General features: G+C 44.3%; 1 protein-coding gene across 1 annotated transcript in view; it reads right to left on the reverse strand.

Moving 5' to 3' along the window:
* The window catches only part of CDH23 (cadherin related 23), a 552,537-nt gene that overhangs the window by 517,117 nt on the left and 17,892 nt on the right, over positions 1 to 17,528 (reverse strand). Inside the window, exon 2 of the mRNA XM_074958929.1 lies at positions 3,218 to 3,344. The gene's annotated coding sequence lies outside the window, so the exon portion shown is untranslated. The remainder of the gene's footprint in view (positions 1 to 3,217; positions 3,345 to 17,528) is intronic.

Genomic DNA, 17,528 nt, shown 5'->3' on the forward strand with positions numbered 1-17,528 from the left:
CCAACATTTTTAAAAAAAAATAATTAGGGTTGGCCTCTGGCTGAGAGCTCAGCATTTAAAACAAAAACCGCCTAGAAAAGGGCTAGGTTTTGTTAGCAGCATAAACTGCATTGGAAAACAATTATCTCTAACACGCCACCACCCTTCTTCCTATAATTCTAAACTAGTCATTGTGCGTGTAGGTAAAGTTGGTCTTGGCCTTTATACTATTATCTATTTATAAGCCCTGCTACAACCATAATATTAAAAGCAAATGAAAGTGGGCATAGAATGACTTGGATTATTGGGACTGACATGAATCAGAGATGAACATGAAATAGAAGATCCTGGCATGGATTGGCATCACTTAGCATACAGTGGCATGCAGTTGGAATGTTGCAAGAGTACAGTTCACCTCCTCCTTGCTCTCTGGTGCCTGAGGTTCTGGCTTCTATAGGCAATGCCTCCCCCGTTTGTGACAGGCTGTTATTTCTATCTGGCCTGTTACTGGCACTTTGAGTTTGGCATCTGACTTCCACTAAGGAAGAGGGCAATTAAATCTTCTCTGCACCTGTTTTGCTCCATGAATGCCACAAAGATAGTTATTTCCAGTAACTCTCAATACAAGTAATGGAGAGAGATTTAGTTTTACATTTAATGACAAGTTACTCCCTTAACGATGCTAAATTGCATCCACTAAACATGGCTTGTCTGAGGACTAGCCAAATATACAGTAAAACCATCTCAATCAATGTGTTTTCTTGCATGTTGGCAGAGCGAGGATACAATGTGACAACAGGATTTTCAGTCTGCTTGCACATAGGACCAAATTTAAATCACACAAGCTAAAGCAACAGGTGACTAAAGGGACTCAAGCTGGAAGGAGCATTTCTGGATGCAATTAATGCAGCCATGAATTCATTTGTTTCCCATGATAAGGTCTCTAATCACTTAAGTGCAACCTTCCCCACTCCATGCTGACAATATACTTCCATCCTAATGCACAACAGCTAGGCCTGCTATTAACTCTGTGTGGCCTCTTTTATTCCAGTACTGAATTCCCACACCTTGAAGCTCTACTAGCACACTTCAGTCTGAACCTTTAATGTCCTCACTGCACTAGCCCTGAGTTTCTTTTCAGTAGAGACTGTCAGCTCAATCTCTTTGACCCCACACTTGGGCTCATGAGAGGCTCAAGAATCATGGAAGCAAACCTGGAATAGCATAGCCTTTTAGTTAAATTCAGAAGAATTCTAACTTTCCTTTCTAAAAAGGATGTCCTAATTTTTCAAAAGTGAATAGTGATTTTGGGGGGCCCAGCTTGAAGACAACTGATTTTCACAAAGCAATGAGCACCAACCCACCTTTCATGTGTCTCAAGTGGAGCACCCAATAAACCCGAGTAATTTTTGTAAATCTACATCTGTATTCAGCTTTATACTGTTACGGAATTCTTCCTGGATGCTTTGTTACTCAAACACACCCTCACCCTTTAAGAACGTCTTTGGATGAGTGACTCATACAGATGATTGTAGTCGGTCTGGTAGCATTGATTAATCCTAGGACTCTCCTGAACATCTGTGGACAATTATATCATTACCAAACTCTGTGGTGTTTATTGATTTGGAGTGGACAAATAGCTACTGTGGTCTAAACTGATGTGAGTAAATCATTTTGCCTGTGAGCAATTTGAACTGAAGGTGAAAGGTTAGACTAGAGCCTTCATTTGCTACAACATGGAGATCTTTTTAATTAAGCATTTTGAATAATCATGCTTTTCAAAAGCACAAAATAATGGTGCATCTGACTAGAAGTAATCAACTATTTACTCTCTGAAATCCACAAGCCAGTTTGATTTTGGCAATCTGCATATCACAAAGCCCCCCAAGAACTGTAAATGAAGTAAGAGTTTGCTTGACACCAACAACCATTCAAACAGGTCTGGTATAAAATATCAAAGGCGATTCACTTAGATAATCTCTAATTGTGCAGTTTAGCCTTCACAGTGCATGTGTGAAATACCTGCTCTAATAGGGAAATCACACAAGCCATTGTTTACAATGGCCTCTGGTTAACCTGCTTCTCTGCTGTGATGCAACTGTTGGCTCCGCAGGTTCTTGAAGGCTCAGACTCTGTGGCCAGTGTTATTAGTTCAAGTGAAGGAGAAGTGAACAGGGGAGCCTATATATAACCTTCCATTCTCAGACTCCTTCCGAGTCCAGTGTTGTACCTTAGAGCAAGCCACACTGTAAATCTAAGCTTCTCTCTGTTGCCAGACCTGTTAGACCTTGAATTACGAAAACAGCATTATAAAACACCCTCTCAAGAGCAGTTGTCTGCAGCAAGAAAGTTCCTCTTTGCACCAATGGTAAGGAGTGGTGACAGGGTTGAACAAGACTTCCTGGCTCATCCCATCCAGCTTCCCTTCCTCCCTCGTGATCCTCCCCTACAGTGATAACTATACAATCATCTAATCCATTTTAATGGGCAAAACAAACACCATTGATCTAGCCCCAATCAGTGGTTTCAGGGTTTAAATACTTACAGTATCACACTGGGGAAACTCTATACCTTGGGGAGATGGATTACCTCTGCTGATGGGACAGCCCCTCCCACTGCTGTAGCGAGTAGCTACACAGAAGCGCCACTGTAGTGTTTCAAGTGTAGACTAGGCCTAAAAGCGGCTATAGGAGCACTGGGCAAGCTGAATGGGATGGAGATTGTCCCCTCTTCTCTTAGATATGGGGAAAGTAAAGGGTGTTTGTATTATTCACCCAACCCCCCCACCCCCATCGACCTCCTTTGTGCTTGGCTTGGAGCACAAACGTAGTGTTGGAGGCAGTAGTAGTCGTCACTCCCTTGGTAGAAGGAGATGTACTGCAACAGCAGATTATAACCATGCACTGCAGGGAGGAGCAGGAGATTTGTCATAGGGAGAACTGCCCATCTTGGATTGGAGTAATGTTATGATGTTCGTGCGTCATTTAGTGTTCAGCAGGTGGAAGAGTCCCTTACTCCAGAAGTGATGCTGCTGACAAGTGGTCACTCAAAGCCTGCACTAGGATTGGACCAAGAGAGAAGCATCTACTTGCCCTTAACGTTGGAAGGTGGAGACTCTGATTGTGAAAGGGGCCGGGCATGCACAGAACCAGGGAGGAGTTTAATTCACTTGGAATAAACAGAAATGCCCACTAATAATGAATATAGTGAGGTGCTTTTAGGCCTCGCTGATACTTACTTTAATATACATAAACTGCATGCTGGATTGTGTCTCTCTCCTGCACCCTTCACATGTTGCTTGTTCTCTTAGGTTAGGAGCTCTTTGGGGCAGGAGTGGTCCAGCCCTTAACACGAGGTAAGTGCTGCTGGAATATACAAATAAACAGTACAGATAGATTTCAGTCACATCCATAGAACACAGACAAATAATTAAAGTAGAGAACAGCAAGAGACAAAATAATCAAGAAAAAAAATGCACACAAAGCTATTTGAAGACCAGGCTCAGGATTGGCCATTTGCAGTCATTCTGACTTCACACAGATGATGGCTCACTTAATGACTCGCCATGATAAATTCAGGCCAGTGTTTCTATTTAAAGTGCAGCTCTCTCACACTTAAGAATCATTGTCGTATTCCTCTCGTTCGTATTCTACAGTACCACAGAGCACCATTCACCATATAACCTTGACTGGCTTGTTTCAGGTCATATACACACCAGTTTGCAGAGCTGTGGTCTGTTTAAGCCAGCCAGCAGGTCTTTTTTTTTTTTTTTTTAAACTATCCTCCAAAGTCAGTGGTTCCCAAACTTTGTCCTAAGGTGACCCGCCAACTGCATTTTGTTGTGACCCACGCAGGGTACAGTTTGAGGGAGGGTGCATCTCCGAGGCAGTGTCGTCCTTCTCCACCAGTGGCCTCTTCCTTGCCCCATCAAAAGGCCATCAACCACCTGCAGCAGCACCCTCCACCCTGGCATCGCAACCCGAATCCCAGCCAGGTGTGGTGGGGAGGCCTGAGGAGAAGGGGTATTGGATAGCAAACCCACCCATACTCACAGTGCAGTGACAGAGGGACTGAGCCCAGATCCCTGCTCTGCGCATTCCGACCAGGCGTACAGAGTCACGGTGCCAATTAAGTTTGGCACCAGATCACAGCACCACTCATTCAAAATTGGCCAGGCTGCCCCTCCATGACGATGTGGTAATGTGACCCCACGCATAGGTTGCAGTGGCTGGGTTAGGGACTCTGGCCGAGGCCTGTGAGATGGGTGCCGCTGCTGTTGGGTGAGTGCAGGGCAGGTTTGCTCTCCAACTTCCCCCAAGGCTTCTCCTCCACACTGGCCAACAAGGCTTCTCCTCCACACTGGCCAACAATCCATCTAGACTTCCCATAACCCAGTGGTGGATTGCGACCCACCGTTTGGGAAACACTATCCTAAGGAACTCCACAATACTGTGGTATGACTAAATATTGCATCATATGCACAGCTCCTTTACCTTGTTTTTCTGCAACTCTTCTTTTGCTAAACAGCCTAACATTGGGATTTTGTTAAAAACGCATTGCTATGTATAAAAGCATATTCAGATCAACTATATCTCCAGATGCCATCACTGTAACCAAGGTGATTGTATGGGCCCAAGTTGAAATAATTATCCATGGTTCAGATCCCACCATGAACCCTAAATTAATTCTTCATACTGTCTGAGGAAAATGGGGGGGGAGAGGAATTTTGGCATTATTCTTGCAAATCAGACTGATTTGCTTTTTTGATGTTCTTGAGCTCTGGTTTGAAGAAAACAAAGGCGTTGTGAATGTTATAATGAAAAAATGTCCACCAGAATATTTGTGGAGGATGTGCCATCATGGCCATTTTGAAAAATTCTTTATTATTGGCATGAGAGAGACACTGAAATTATGGAATATTTGTAAAAAAATTTGCAAATAAAAAAAGAAGAGATGCCATCTGGTCGTGTCATTCAAACAGGGAACAGAAACTATACCATGAGACCTAGGTGACCAGTCTTACAGTGTAAATAAGCAAAGCAGCGAGCACAAGCTACAGCCAAGGGTACAGGGGGATAGACCGGAACCTTCCAGATGTCCCACCACATTCTGGACCCTGGTAGCAATGGTCCCAGTAGCTTCCCCTCAGTATGGAGAAGAGCAGCAGCTAATAAAAACCTTCACAGCCTCCTGAAATCACTCAGTCAACCCTGAAATTTGAACTCTAATTTTTTTCTCATTTGCTGTCTAGGCATTGAAGTTGGTTCTCGCCCATTTCATATCGCCTCTCTCCTACCATTGCAACGCTTCAGCTGTCCAAACTCATTATCCCTGCTTCTCATCCTTCTTCCTGCCATAAAATGTGGTATCATAGTCTGTATTTACCAGGAGGAATATATTAAAGAAAACAGCTACAAATACAAACATGCTCCCACACAGCTGGAGTTCCAACTTTGTCTTCCTTGTTTCCGGACATCCTGTCTGGAATCCTGTGCAGCATACAGAGACATATAATTGCTGAAAAACACTGCAACTACACTTTTCCTTTATTCTTCTTACCTCGCTTCTGCCCACCCATTTCTCTTACTCCAACAATCCCTTACTCACCCACTCTCCAACCCAGAGCACTCACCTCCCCATCCCCCCAAAAATGTTTTTGTTCAATCAATAAAACCTATGAAACTAAAGCCGTGAAACTAAGGACACCTGTCATGCCTTGCCATTTCCCTGATCCTTTTGCTTGTATGGTGTAGCCCTTTCCCCCACCTTTCATCTGTATTTGTCTTTTTAAACTGCAAACATTTCAGGGACTGTCTCTTCCTATGTGTTTTACTACACCCAGCACAAAGGGGGCCTTGGTCCTGATTCGGGCTTTTAGGCACCACTGCAATACAAACAACAACACTTCGTAAGCAACCAGTTAGTAAAGAAAAGCCATAGGTGAAAATGTATATGAATGAACTATTTGAAAAGGAGCAGAGAAAAGAGCGAAACTGATCAGTTAATTATTTGCTATTAATAATTCCACCATCTGTAATCATCATAATCCCTCATTTTGGTGACAAAGGGAGGGCATTGCGCTCAGCAACATGGAATTAAGCATCATTTCATGCTGCTACACAAATGGTCATTAACCCATTCAGGTTCATCAGAACTATCATTTGAAGACCACACAGGGCACCAGAAAGCTACTTCCAACTTGTCAAGCAAAGCACAGAACTGGCATTACCCAGTAGAAAAGCCGATAGATCAAAATCCACAGAAATTCCCAGCATTAATGCTATTCTTCATTCAACACCACTTTAAAATGGGGATAGCATGTGCGTGATGGCATCTTTCCCACCCCAGCTCCAGCCTCTCATGTCTGGGACAACCCATTTAATACAATCAAGTCAGGTTCACTAAATGCTGTGAACGACTTTGTATTGAACTTGTTTGATTTGGTAGTCCATGCAATATATCTGAATGTTATGGTTGACAGTGACCCATTCTTCCTGCGTGAAATGAATTTCTAGGTTAATTTTATGCAGCATTTTAAGACCAGTATTAGAATCATGCTATTTATTTGGGAAATTATAAATGAATGAGGCAAAGAAGAAGCCTGTGCAAAGTTAAGGGATACTCCACTCTGGTGATTAAAGAGATGGAGTATATATTCCTTATATATAAGCTGATCTTTCTGCACTGAAAAAGATCATATTTTTATTCTTTAGGAAAATAACTATCTTTAAAATTTTATAAAGTATCCATTGTGAAAATTACACCTATTTAAACATAATGGAAAGATTAAAGGCTGGGTACACAAAAGACCTTCGTGCTGGGATATCTATCTGTTCTCATGGATCCCATAATTCTTGGGCAGCGATTGGATGGCTTGCATTCTACAGATGGTACAATCTGCATTGCACTGCTTTAGGGATCCCTCAGAGTCTCTTGGTAACAGGAGTTAGATGTTCTGGAATGTGCCTCATTATCAGTAACAGAGCATGATGTCATGCAACCAGAGGCATAGAGACGTTAACTGACTGGGAATAAGCATTAGGACAGGAGGTCTAGGCCCCCATGGGATGTGCTTGCAGGTACAGCTCGGAACATTCTGCCACTGCAGACCCAAAAGCATAACTTTACTCCAAAGACTGAAGGGTGTTTGTCCAAGTAGACAGTGGAGAACATTTGGCTAACTGCAGTTTATCTAAATTGAAGAGAAGCTGAAGGAATAATCTTTGTTTACACTCTAATTTAGATTATAATATCTCCATTTTAGCCATTTATCACATTTTGCTGGTTTGTACAGCATTCTTTACATTAGATACATTCATTTCCATAGAGCTAAAGAAATTTCCTAGGTTTAAAAGCGTCTATTTCTCATACACTAACACATGAGGGGTTAAAGAACATTATGTCCAGCATAATTTTACAACTCCAATCCAAGTAGCTAGAGACTTTTTTCTCTAGCCTCTGAAATAGCAGTTGTAGTAATTTCCTATAAAGGGGAGTGTTAGGAGATTGACAGAAAGGCAACTATTGAATGATTCAAAGTCTCAAGTGAGGAAGGAGTTATGGGCAGGGAAAGGCAGACTTGGAGTCCAAGTCCCTTTATTTGGATCTGGATGGCAGGAATCTGGAGCCATTGCTCCAGTTTAGATTACATGCCACGTTAGGACAGTCCTAACATTTCCCTTCTCCCTCTCAGTTTTGAGCCTTACATTGTGAGAGCACAATGTTCTTTTCACCATTTATTTCCAGCATCACCACAGACACAGTAAAAAGCGCCATCTACAGGCTGACTGTAGACACTACAGCCTTTTAGCTCTTTAGCTTCCCCCCTATAATAGGTCCTAGTTCTGTGAGCTGCCCTGTTATCTAAGGATGCTCACAACTTGGATACCAGAGCATGGGAATATCCTCCACTGCACAGATTGTTCGTAAGCCATGACTCCATGTGTTTGCACAGTGCCTATCACAATGGAGCCCTAACCCTGACTGGGCTCTCTACGCACAGCAATAATGTAAATATTAACTAATAATAAATGCATGTGATGGAAGTGACTAGGAGAAGCATTTCCAGGGGGAGGTTAGTTAGGTCTTCTCATAAATTGCTTATTATTATGAATAATTATTATTATTTGTGTTGTGGTAGCTCCTAGCAGCCCCAACCCCATTGTGCTAGGCACTGTACAAACATAGCAAAGAGATGTCCTTGTCCCAAAGAGCTCACAGTCGAAGTACTTGTCTGTGCAGTCAGGTGCTAAGTGACTAGAGTAAGCAGCTGAGGGGTAGATGCAGGGGAGGCCCTAGACTAGCTGCCAGCAACTGGCACCTTGGCAAACCATGCAATCGGCGCCCCCCCACCCCCAAACTGCAAGGGCGCATCTAGGCTGAGGTTTTTGGTAAACTAGGAAACATTTTGCCCCTTTTTTCCTTTTAATGTTTAAGAGTTTTTTTAAAAACAGAGGCTTAATTATTCGGTTTGTCCGTCCATCTGTCCAACCAATGTTTCTGAGATCTGAACATTTCATGTCTCTATTTTATCTGAATAGATTTGTACACGACAACTAGATGATATTTCAGTCCGATTTCAAATAAAAATGCATTAAAATGTTAATTATAATTTTAATTATTACAAATCCAAAATCATCCATTATACTATCCTGCTTTAACTGCCATTACCACCACATCCAATATAGAAAGAAATAAGAAAACTCTTCAATGAACTTTAACCTGTATTTACAAAACACTCAGAAAACACTCTGTGCTCTTAAAACATGACTTTTTTTGCTTTTAGTTTTGAAAATTCAGACACTAGTTCTTTTAGATCCAGTTTTCCAGCTATTTCATGCTCTATTGACATTGTGGCAAGTCCAACAAGTCTCTCTTGCACCATTGTTGAATGCAGATATGTTTTTATCAATTTTAACTTTGAGAAGCTATGTTCCCCATTAGCTACAGAAACTGGCAAAGTTAAAAGAATGCATAGAGCTATAAAAATGTTTGGAAAACTGTCTGTGAGTTTATTTTCACAAACAAACTTCAGTACTTCTTCAGGAGTGGAATGTTTCAAGCTCTTGTAGAATAGTTTCAGTGATAAATGCTCCAGTCGTCTCCTTCAGTGGTATGAAACCCAAAAAATGTTCCTTTACGAGCACTTCAGCATTATCTTCATCTGCAGACTTTTCCATATCCACAAAACGAATGATCATCGTCATTTGTTCAACATGACTCGCATCTGGTGTACAGTCCAGTATTATTGAAAAGTATTTTGCAGAATGGGCAGTTTCTACAATTTTCTTTTTAATGGCATTTGCTAGGATTTGAATCAGGTCATTCTGCATATTTTTTCCTAAGTAATGAACGTGTGTTTCATGATCAGTTATTTTACGTAAATGCTCCTTCATGACTGGATCAAACAAAGCTAGGTATTCAACAAATTTTAAAAAGTTTCCATTACCTGGAGTGTATAATTTTTCATTTCTGCCGCAGAATGCTAAATTTTGCCCACCGAGAACTCTCACTAAAGCAATCATATGCTCTAATATTTGTTGCTAATATTCTTCTTTTTCCTTGATCACAAGTAAATTTTCTTCATCAATAGTTTTTCCTTGTTTCAATCATAATTCAAGTTCTTTCCAATTTTGAAAAAACATTCCAAATGTTCTGTACTTCTTTCATGTGAAGAGAGAATTGAAGATATGTTTTTCCAGTCCTTCGAGCCATTTTCAGTAAGTGATATACCAATTGCTTGATTTCTAAACAACTTGCAGCAAAAGCAAAGCAAAAAGAGTCCTTTGACCATGAATACTGTAACCAGTTTCAATTAATTTCTTCCCCATTAATGAGTTTCCTCTTGTAATGCTGAACAGAGAATTTTCTTTTATTTCCATCCTTAGGGAAGGGAAATTCATGAACTTGTTCGGGTCCATGTTTCACAAGAATTTGCCGCATACTGTCATCACATCTGGGCCATGAATCTGGTTCCCCATACTGTAACTTGTTTGTAACTTCCTCATCCTCTTTTCCTTCTACTTCATTTACTTCAATTTCTGCATGTGTCTCTGAAGGTGAATACATTTTCTCCACTTCCATATCAGTCTGATGCTGTGAGCTGCCTTCATCTAGAAGTAAGTGTCCATCATCTTGAGTTTCCAAAGTGCTTTTTTGTGGATGTGAGCTACCCTCCTCTCCAAGTAAAATTCCTTCATCTGGATGCTGTGAACTGTTTCCATCTTTATTTGGATTAAAGAGAAGATATTTCAGGAAGGATCCCTGCTGTTTTGCTTGGTTCTTTTCCTTCTCAGCCTTTCGTTTACAATACTCAGCTCCTGAGGGTTTTATTCTTTGCTTTCTGCCATGGGGCATTTGAATATTGTTATGTACTGTGCTCCCGACTGCAAGCATTATAGCGTTAAGGATGGCTGACACACCCACCACATGGTTGGCAATTTAAACCACATTGCAGCCATCCCAATGCGTCTTTTCGCTGCTTAAAGGTTCAATGATTAGTAACATACACTCACTTCCCTATTAAAACAGTTACAGCATTTACACAGAAACAAAATGACCTTTTTCGACGTTATAACCCAACACGAGTTGTTTGGAAAGTAATCCCCTTCCTCACGGTTACCTGCTTGGAGTGTGACGTCATCACTTTCATAGTCTATTAAGCGTTAACGCTGTTACTTTTCTTTTATGGACCTTATTTATTACATGTGAACCAGTTATAACAAAGAAAAGTTCATAATTATATAGCCCGATAATAACACTAAGGTTTATTAATGTTTGAAGATACTCACATTTTGGATTTATAATGCTGAAAGATGTTCTTTATTCTTTGGCACCAAGAAACATAATTTTCCACAGTATTTGCTCGATTCTTAACCATATACCTGCAACGTGTGTTAAAATGAATGTTTGACATGTATCAACTCATAATATCTCTGCTCTACATGAATTTCCGGCTATGCGACCTTGATGTATATTTGAGTTAGGTGTCACTAGCATTGCAGTTCTTGCCGCTGGTGGATGTGTTTCATTGTGGCCGAGTTATTGCTTATCAAAATTGTGGAGTGGGTCATATTGACCCTACGTTGCAAACTGAAATTTTTTTTTGCTAAAATATTATTTATTTTTGTAGTAAGTAAAAGATCTGACATATTGATAAATTCTCAGAAATGTAGAGAAATTAATTATAATTCATATTCCCGCCATACATGCACAGCAATTGAAATAATGACATCTTTGTTATTTTTTTCATCTTTTTCATTTTTTTCCATTTTATTTTTTTTTTATTTTATTTTTTTTCCTCAAATTTGGTGCCCCATTTAACTTGACACCCTAGGCGACCGCCTAGTTTGCCTATATGGACGGGTCGCCCCTGGGTAGATGGGTTCCAGGGCAGGGCAAAGGACAGCCTAGAATGGAGGGGTGGGTTAGAACACTAGGTTACATACCTTAGGGAACCATCCTGCACTGGCAGGGGCTGCCTGCGCAGGACTTCTCTGACTCATTTCTGAAGTTGTCCATGAAGCATTCCCTGCCAGGGAGAGATTAGATTCCACTTAGTATGTGCCTAACATGCACAACAGAACTGCCCCTATTGTATATAGTATGCTGGGCTTTCTGTCATAAACACCAGGAATGTGTTTCTTTTAGTCCCTAGTTCAGTTTCTCTTTCTGAACGGGAGAGTGGAATCCAAAAGGAGCATCAGATTATAAAGTCATGATCATTTGCTCATCTGATGCCATTTCTCTGTCCTGGATGCGTCAGGCAGAGACGGGGGGGCGGGGAGATCTGCAGTTGGGGCATGCTTCCAGAAATCAGTGAGGAACTGTGGCTGAGATGATGGCTGTGGGCTAGACTGGAATTTGACAACCTGCCCTCCAGTTTTTGTGATCATCTAGTCTGACCACCTGTGTAACATGGGCCAAAGAACTTTCCCAAAATAATTCCTAGAGTAGATCTTTTAGAAAAAAACATTCAGTCCAATTCAAAAATCGCCAGTGACAGAGGATCTACCACAACCCTTGGTAGATTGTTCGAATGGTTAATTACATTCATGGTTAATTCTGGTCCGAATCTGAATTCCGGTCTGGCTTCATCTTTCAGTCGTTGGATCATGTCATACCTTTCTCTCCTAGATTGAAGAGCCCATTAATAAATATTTGTTCCCCATGAAGCTAAGGAGCCTTGCAGAGAATGAACTGTCTCAATTTCCTCCCCTGTTCCCCCCTTTCTGGGGCTGGGTAGGGAAGTAAATTACTCCCCTCCTGTATAGGAGTGGCTGCACCACTCCTGGAGAAGAGGGGTTAAAAGCAGCCTTGGAGAGGGCTGCAGGTGGGAAAAGGAGTGAAAGCACCTGTGTGAGTAGCTGACCACAGGTGTGGCCAGCTCAATTAGGGCCCAGCTGGCCCTGATAAGAGGGTTGGGGGCCAGGAGCTGGGGGAGTCTGTCTGCAGCCCTGGAGGGAGAAGGGCTAGCTGCCTGAGAGGAGGTCCCTGAACTGGAGCACTGCTTGGGAAGGGCAAAGGGAGCTGGAGAGCTCCAGCCTGGTAAACCCTCAGACTGCAGGCCTTGGTGAAGGTCTATGAAAAGTACTGGAGCTGCAGAGGGGCAGCTCAGAGATAGGCAAAGGCAGCAGGTCCTAACCTTTTGCCAGTGATGAGTGGCCATTACACTACAGTCTGCCCCAGTGAGCGGGGGCTAGATGATGACTGGCAGTAGCCACTGGGGCAAGGTGGGTTTAGAGGATTGGGGGCTCCTCTGGGAGTGGGGGTACTGCAGAGGGCAGAACCCCAGGGTAAGGGGCACTGGGGTCTGGGAGGGACATGGGGGCAGTGGCAGGCAAGACATTGGCCTGCAGAGGGTGCTCTGGGCTGGAATTGAGCTAATTCCCAAGATGACCAGCAGGAGGTGCTGTGACAGTGAGTCATCTCTTCGCTACACCTCCCTTTGTGTGCCCAGCCAGCTACTGTGGCTGGTAAGTAAGAGGATGGGGCCAGGGCTCCCCTCATTCTCCTCTGCTCTCCTCTCCACCCCCTTCCTCCTCCCTTGTCCATAGTGGGGAGAACTGGACAAGTAGCCCCTGCTCTCCCATCCAGGTGAGCATGGTGCAGGAGGGAGCCTGGATCTCTGTCGCTCGCCTCTCACAGTCCCTACATGGCTGTACAATCTAGTCCTATAAGGGCCACAGGAGCTCCAAGACCCAGGGCAGAATTCTCAGACTTTCTTTGCCAGTCACCAGAGCACGGCTGCCATTTGGAAGCTATAACTGCCACTTTCCCATCCCAACTTCTGCTCTCTAGCAGGCAGAAAGCCACCAAGATAAAGCCCAGCTTCCTGCACAAAAGAATGGCAGATAAGTGGCTCACCACCAGCAAGTCCTTTTGGTAACGGAACACCTGCACTGGCACCATTGGCCTCTTAAGCTGAAGGTAAGGGAGAGAAACACAGAGAAGAGTAACTGGCACCACTGGAGAACAAAAACACCTGGCTTAAAATGGCACCAGCAACACCTGACCCAGAGGTGTGCTCTAAATGCTAAAATGTTTGACTAGTAAGTGCCTCTGCCACAGCAAGGAGCTGAACTGTTCACAAGTTCAGAGCATCCTGCATCTTTGCTTCTAGCTATTCTCTCATCCTCCCTTGCTGTGATGGCTCAGCCTGCTTGGCTGCCCTACAAACTGAAAGTGGAACCTCCATGAGTCACCAACCAAGGAGCTGGCTGTGGAGCGAAGGACAAAGGGAATGAGCAGCACAGAGCTAAGCAGAAGCTGGGCACCTCTCATGTTCCACAGACTCAGGGCACATTGAGCACTTTAAGATTTCCCGCTACTGCCAGGGGTAGCAACAGTGTAAGCTCGAGTGTAGATAACTTGCTGGTGGCCAATGGCATTTCTGTCACTGTCATTTAGACATGCTCTGAGCAGGGTGAGATGACATGGTGGTAAAACGGCCAGCACTTTGTCTCCACTAGAGCTCCCGCTGCGCTAGAGGGCCCAACCAAGCACAGGGCACCACGGAGATAGACTGGGTGCATACACATAATCAGCAACAACTCTTGCCCCAAAGAGTTTACAATCCAAATATACAAGCCAGGCCAAGGGTGGAAGAAAGGAAGTATCATTATTGCCATTTTACATGTGGGGAAGTGACAGGCAGCAAAATTAAAAAACCTGTCCAAGGTCACACAGGGACTTTGGGGTAGAACTGGGAATGGAACCCAGAATCCCAGTCCAGTGCCTTACCTATAAAGCCATTCACGTCTATTTTAGTGGTTCAGCCTTGATGCATGCTCTTGATATAGGCTGGTTCTATTTTGTTCTTGCTTCCTTGCATTTCCACTTGTCTATTTTCACGCTGTCCTAGCTATGTGTACATCTAATTCCCCTTCCTTCTCTTCCCCACAAAAAATAAACCAGGCCAGATGCAGCAGAAGTATAGAGCTGTATATATTCATAATACAAGGAAATGCATCTTAAGAATGCCTGCTTTACACAACAGCTGGGCCATCGAGGTCACCTGGCAGCAACAGCATCTATGAAAATGAGGCAAATCATAAGGTGCGGAATGATCCGGTTGGTACCCATGCTTACTTAGCCCATAAAGAGCAGTTGCTGCTCCATAAAGGCAAATATCTACAGATCCAGCTAGTTTATCTCTAAGAGTATGTCTACACAGGGACGAAAGCCCTGCAACAGGGCCGCGGCTGGCCCAGGTCCGCTGAACTGGGCTCACAGGCTTGGGCTTCAGGACTAAACACTGCTGTGTAGATGTTCAGGCTTGGGCTGGAACCCAAGCTCTAGGACCTGCACCCTCACAGGGCCCCAGAACTTAGGCTCCAACCTGATCTAGAATGTCTACACAGCAGTTTTTCAGCTCCAGAGCTTGACCCTCACGAGCCTGAGTCAGCTGACCCAGGCCAGCTGTGGGGTTTTTATCCCTATGTAGACATACCCTTTGTGATTAACTTAGTGCAGGAGTACAGTTCTGGGAGCAAGGTTAAAATGGATCATACTTACTGTAGTGGGGCTCAGAAGGGGTTAAAAGCCAGCCCTTGGAGAGGGCAAGGGCTGAGAGAAAAGGCTAGGCTGACTGGGGAAACAGCCACAGCTGAGGCCATGCCCCATCAGGCCACAGCTGGCCCTATAAAAGGGCTGAGAGCCAGGAGCTCAGACAGACTCTCTCTAGCTGTGGAGAGAGAAGGACTGGGCTGCCTGGGAGAAAAGGGTACCTGGAGTGGAGCAGGGCTGGGGAAAGGCCAGAGGAGCTGGGGAGCTCCAGCCTGAGGCCTTGCTAAAGGCCTATGAAGGTATTGGGGCTGGGAGGCACAGCCCAGAGATGGGCAGCGGCAGCTGGTCCAACCCCCTTGCCGATGATGAGTGGTTTACAGACTGCAGAATGCCCCAGTGAGCAGGGGCTAGAGGGTGACTGGAAGTAGCCCCGAGGCAAGGTGGGGATAGTGGGTTCCCCTGGGAGGTGAGACCCAGAGTGTGCGGGGCACTGCCACGGGGCAGCACCCCCAAGGTAAAGGGGCATGGGGGTCTGGGAGGGACATGGGGGGGGCCAGCGGGAGGTGAGACACCGGTCTGCAGAGGGTGCTCTGGGCTGGAAGAGCTAATTCCCGAGACAACTAGCAGGAGGCGCCGTGCCGGTGAGTCTCGCCTCGCTACGCTTACACACACAACCCTTTAACTCCGAGGTGGGCAAACTGCAGGCCACATCTGGCCTGTGGGACCCTTCTGCTGAGCTCCCGGCCCCTCCCCTGCTGTTCTTCCCTCTCCCCCACAGCCTCAGCTCACTGTGCCGCCGGCGCAATGCTCTGGGTGGTGGGGCTGTGAGCTCCTGAGGTAGTGCAGCTGCAGAGCCTGGCCTGACTCTGTGCTCTGTGCTGCACAGTGCGTGGCTGGCTCCAGCTGGGCAGCACCAGCCACCGGCACTCCAGGAAGCGCAGTAAGGGGGCGGGGGCAGGGGCTTTGGATAGAGGACAGGGGAGTTTGGGGGTGGTGGTCAGGGGGTGGGGGTGTGGATAGGGGTTGGGGGCAGTCAGAGGGTGGGGAACAGGGGGTTTGAATGGGGGCAGGGGTCCTGGGGGGAGCAGTCAGGAAGGAGGGGGGTGGTTGGATGGGGTGGTGGGGGCCAGTCAGGGGACAGGGACAAGGGTGGTTCGTTGGGATAGGAGTCCTCAGGGGGTTGGATAGGGTTTGGGGGCCGGGCCATGCCTGGCTGTTTGGGGATGCACAGCCTCCCCTAACCGGCCCTCCATAAAATTTTCTAAACCCGATGTGGCCCTCAGGCCAAAAAGTTTGCCCACCCCTGGTTTAACTGCTTATGTGATGTGTTTTTTCAGAACCATCTTTCTCAGCCCTTAGTGAGAGATGTTTAAAGCAGGGTTTTCTCCCTTACTGCTCATTGTATTCTTTCTTCTTAATCCTGCAATGAAAGCCATAGACTGAGTTTGTGATATTGCTGCAGCTTACAAGGCTGTCCTCGGAAGAGGATTAAAAGGACTTTACACCATATCTTCAAACAGAATGGGAAGTTGGGCTTGAAGGGGAAAGGTAGTGTTGAAAAGCAAACTGAAAACCATAAACAGGACAGTTGGCCTTTGTATGTGATCCCATGTTTCAAGTTTGCACTAATTCTAAAGTCTCTCTCCAAATCAAAACCTTCTGCTTTATATTAAAAACATTTGTCAAAGCAGATATTGGGTCTTACGCTGTTGCATAATAACTATGCTGTGCAGAACAAATCATGCAGTAGCTACTGGGTATCACTCATATTTATGAAATCTGGAATCTATGCTAAATCTTGGGGGTGAAGACTGTTTGTATTCATAGAAATGCACTGATTACATTATAGGTGGACTAGTTCAATTTTGTCCAGATAGATATACTCACACTGGAATTCGTACTTAGCCAACCCGTTACATAGTTATATTCTCCCTCCCAATATGGTGTAATAAATTAGAAAACTTTCCTAGCTCAGTTAGTTCTTCCAATGCAATCCAACAGAGCACAAGCCCATCTTACTGGGAGCTATAGTCCTTCACCATCTGTTTAGAACCTAATTACAAATGCAAAAAAAACCCCATGTGCTTTACAATTGCACCAGTAAAAAGCTGTAAATGATTTAAATGCATGCATATGTTCCCTGCAGAATTCAACATGCATCTGTGGCTTCTTCTCATCACATTAGAGACACAAATCAACGGAAAAGTACCCAAATCTGACTGACAGAATGTCCCTATAATGGTGATCTTTATACTTTTTCTTTTTTAAATGGTAAACAGGGCTTTTTTGTAGCAATTCATTCAACTGCATTTTCTTCAGTTCCATTTTAAAAACTGTTTCTCACCATTGTGTAAAGAGAGTACAAATCACTCCATAAAACTTGCAAAAGGGGAGGAGCAGAGAATCAGAGGGTGAGCCTGCAGCTGGCAGTCTATATTTCAAAGCACGATTTTTTTTTTTCTCCAGAGTGAAATGCTACAAGATACAAGGATCCTGTCTGAGTGGGTATGGGATCAGACCAGCTGCCCTGGAATGCTGCATCG

The sequence above is a fragment of the Natator depressus genome, chromosome 7 (genome assembly GCF_965152275.1).
Source record: "Natator depressus isolate rNatDep1 chromosome 7, rNatDep2.hap1, whole genome shotgun sequence".
NCBI lineage: Eukaryota > Metazoa > Chordata > Testudines > Cheloniidae > Natator > Natator depressus.